General features: G+C 41.7%; 1 long non-coding RNA gene across 1 annotated transcript; it reads right to left on the bottom strand.

Annotated features, from left to right (window-relative positions):
- Positions 1-483: 483 nt before the first annotated feature.
- Positions 484-3,195, bottom strand: LOC149210168 (uncharacterized). The gene is made up of 2 exons (XR_016252940.1): positions 2,236-3,195; positions 484-2,139 (listed from the first exon to the last, which is right to left on the bottom strand). It is a non-coding gene; the product is annotated as an uncharacterized LOC149210168 (long non-coding RNA).
- Between the last annotated feature and the right edge of the window lie 1,141 nt (positions 3,196-4,336).

Here is a 4,336-nt window from a genome sequence, read left to right as displayed (position 1 = left end):
AACATTCTGTACAGGTTTGTAAGTCATCACAAATGAATTGATGTTTTATATATATATATTAAAATCCTAAATTCAAGGGGTTACCTCAACCAGTTGTTGTCAGTGCAGTTGGATATTTGTTGTCAGTGTAGCATTTGGCTAACTTTGTGCTAGCAGCTGCCTGGTGCACATGGCCGCGTTCAAATCCCTGGGTTAGGCTCTCAAGTCTGCGGATGGGTTCGCTGGGAAAGCATCCATCATCCATAAAAATAGAGATGACAGTCCTGAATATAGGTAAGATGACATTCGTGAATATAGTTAAGAGCATTAAAAAATTAATATAGGCATGACATCGATGGATTAGGGAAGAGTATAAGTAAACATCTCTTAAATTTTCCATAGAGTTTTCTTTGGAAAAAATATATGGGAAGAACAAAAATACACGGGAAGAGCATAAAGAAGAAATAAATATACGAATGACATCCCTAAATAGGAGGAGAAGTATAAAAAATTGTCTGCTAAATTTTCCATTGTGTTTTCTTTGAAAAAGCATACATCAAGTCCATAGTGTCCATCAAATTTTCTTTGAAAATAAAAAAATACACAAGTACTTGGAAGTTCGTCCAATTCATGCACCAGTTAATATTCGGCTTTCGAAGCTTCGTCAAATGTTCTAACCTCCGTAAGCTCTTCAAGGCCTTCAAATGGACAGAATTAAATGCACACAATGCCTTCAAAAATACAAATGCTGACTTGGCAGCTCCTCCAATTCATGCAGCTGCTAGGGTTCAGCATTTGAAGTTTTGAAAGACCAGAAAGCCCTCCTACTCTCCTCAATGCGCCACCAGCCTTCCACTTTAGAGTTAGTCAGAGTTGTTGGAAATGCTCCAACCTCTACCAGACCATTACAATTCTTAATTTCGACATCTTGAAGGTTGAGGAGAACATCTTCAGAAAAGGATATATCTCTGAAGAGTCTTTTAAGTTGCTAAATGTTTCAATTGCCCCTCCATTTTTTTTGATGGCTGGTTGCTTCGCTGACAACCCTCTATTTTCAACACTGATTGTTCGACTGAGAACCAACATTCTAATAGAATCGAGTAGACATTTCAATCCGTAGCAAAAGTTGCGCTCCAATTCCTTCAAGCTCCTCAGCAGACTGAATGAGAGTATTTGCAACGATTTGCTTTTTAAATGCAGAATTTAGGAGCAGGTGGACAAGTAACGACTCGTTAAGTTGCCAAACGAACCTGATAACCCTTGCAAACTGGAGCAGCCGAAGAAGTCAATCCTTTGGAGGTTCGCTGAGTTGCCACAGGCGTCTGGGAGCCTCTGCAAGTCGGAGCAGCCGGACAAATCAATCGTCTGGAGGTTAGTAAAGTTGCCAAAGGAGTATGGACGCCTCTGCGTGTCGGAGCAACTAGACAAGTCAATCGTGTGGAGGCTCATCAAGCTGCCAAGAAAATCTTGGAGACTCGGCAGATGGGAGCAATCCGGTAAGTCAAGAGCTTGGAGGTTCGTCAGGCTGCCGAAGGAGACTGGTAGCCTCTGCAAGTGGGAGCAGTCTGACAAGATCAGAGCTTGTAGGCTTGTCAAGCCGCCAAGGGAATATGGTTGCCTCGTAGTGGTAGCAGCCAAAAAATTCAAGGGTTTGGGGATTCGTCAAGCCGCGGAGGGAATCTGGAGCCGCCTCAGCTGGTAGCAGCGGAACAACTGAAGGGTTTGGAGACTCGTCAAGACGCCAAGGGAAGTTGGGAGCCTCTGCAGCTGGTAGCAGCGGAAGAATAAAGTGTTTGGAGGTGCGTCAAACCACCAAAGGAATTTGGGAGCCTCTGGCAAGTAGGAGCAGCCGAATAAGTGAAGGGTTTGGAGGTTCGTCAAGCTGCCAAGGGAATTTGGGAGCCTCTGCAAATGAAACTGGCGGGTCAATAAAGAGTTTGGAGGTTCGTCAAGCTGCCAATGGACTCTGGGAGCCGCCGCAGATTGGACGCTGGTCAATCTGCTAAGCGAAGCTGGGAGACTCTGCAGCTAGGAGCAGCCAGATAAGTCAAGATTTTGGAGGCTCGTCAACCCGCTAAGGGAATCTGGGAGCCTCTGCAACTGAAAGCAGACAGACAAGTGAAAACCCTCCACAACCTTTTGAGAAGCTGTTGCTGGTCACTATAAACAATATCCAGAATACAATTAAGAGTCAGAAATGCAATATGCTTATCAATCCAATAAACTAAAGCTTAAGGGAAGAATTAGAGTTCTTACCCATTATAAGTTTTACCATGTCAAAACCGCTTCTGCCTACAACATTAAAGAGCGCTGCGCTCGACTCTTTAATAGTGTTGGAGTAGTATCGGAGTTTCTTCTGACCAGTTTCACAGCCGCCTGTTCTTTTTTATTAGATTTCCCAAAGGGATTCAGCATACACTCCATTTTCGCCCCTAAGGCTGCGAAGAATGTAAGGATTCCATGGGAGCATGCTCAAGACCCTATCATACAGTCCCGTTTTGCGCTGTGTCAGCCGCCGTTCTGATGGCTGGACACTGTAGAAGACCTGAATGATAGTTGTCCTAAACTCCACCTTCAACATGATCTCTTTGAAACACCAATTTGATTCAGCATATCTAGGAGAGAAAATCGCGATATGGACCGAGGGTGTTCCAATAGCTTCTTCTATTTGAGAAGTTAAGGTGATCTCCCTCTTGCAATTCTTGCTCATCCAGGAATTCTCTCAATCTATGGTTGCAAAGATGATCATAGAGATAGGTGGTCAATGTTATCTTGCAATCAGGGCCACGGTGGTCAATGAAGACCTCGTACACATAACAGCTGCTGTGAGCATACGAAGCGGATGCAGAGTCGGAGGAGGATCCGACGATGCCATACTGCCACAGATTGGAATTACACGATCGTCTGGTGGATGCAGAGGTGGAGGATGCGAGGATGCCATAATGCAACAGATTGGAACTACACGATCCTCGGGTTGATCTCAGAACAAATGCAAAGTGGTTACCAAGCAGATGACCCAAGTTATCATTAGATCACTCGGCCTCTGTTGCAATCTGCCTCTCTCAATGCTTGGCAATAATTTGAGAACAAAACCGCTCTGAAATCAGGTAGATTTCCGAGTTTCTGATCTCACTGGAGCAAGCACGGTCCTCACAAACGAAATTTATCGCCTCTTTTTCATATATTTTTTAATTTATTAATTGAACGATGGAAGTAGCAAGTTCCTGGCAATTTCGTGTGGTTTGGTTGGCACGAATCTTTACTTTTTGTAGTCATGACAGCGTGGATGATAACTGACATGACCTCTTTTTCCTATTTTTTTAATTTATTATTTGAACGATGGAAGTAGCAAGTTCCTAGCAATTTCAACTGGACAAGTCTAACGAGGCGGAGGAGGGATTGAGGGATTGACTCCATGGCCACTTTTGGTCCAGCAATTTCACGTGGACAAGTATACCGAGGCCGGGGAATTGAGGCTGGAGCTAATTAGCCATATATTAGGTATTTAATGCCCTCAGAGCAGCACATCACTTAGTCTGATAACACGGAACGGGCAAATATTATTTAATGCCGAATTTGCCCCTCCCGTGCCGAATTTGCCCGCTCCCGTGTTATCACGTTAAATCGCGTACTACTGTAAAGACATTAAATACTCAATACATACCTCGTTAGCTCTTTCCGAAGAATTGATTCCAGGAATTTGCACAAACCTTTTCCAGTGAAAATATCTTGTTCCGATGACAACTGTCATAGTTTAACAGCATCTTCAAGTTACAGTTGTTATCGGGACAAGAATTCAGAGAGGCCAACACACATTGACATGGTTTTCCGGAGAAATTAAAAACCAATTAGTGGAAGTGAGCGGGGAAGTTGTGGGCAATTCAAACATGTGAATACCTACTACCTACAACGCATTACAAATTGAGTAGACATCACATGCCTTTGCACGCATTCCACAAACCTTTTCTTCTCTTGTCGTATTATGTATAACATTTATCGCGGATCGACAAAAATATTAAATTTAATATTTATGTCGATCCATGATACTTGTTTTTTTTTAAATATATTACACTAAAAAAAATAATTTGAATATTTAGGTCGATCTGTGATACTTGTTTTTTTTTATAAAAATCATGGTGGACATAAATATTAAATTTAATATTTTAATAAAAAATTGGGTGTGATTTTTATAAAGTTTATTTATAGAAAGTCTTACTCTTTCTTGGATTTTTAAGTTTTTGTTATGGAAAATTGACAAGAATGGCTGGATTTATTTGGTTAAAGACTTTTTCTTGGGTGAAATGTTTTATTGTTTTTAGGTTAGTTTTTGGTTAATTTTTTTTATTCCATGAGTTTA

Source organism: Pinus tabuliformis, chromosome 1_2 (genome assembly GCF_031772625.1).
Source record: "Pinus tabuliformis cultivar Carrire ecotype Pingquan chromosome 1_2, CPIR1, whole genome shotgun sequence".
NCBI lineage: Eukaryota > Viridiplantae > Streptophyta > Pinopsida > Pinales > Pinaceae > Pinus > Pinus tabuliformis.
This window is presented reverse-complemented; position numbering and strand designations above follow the sequence as displayed.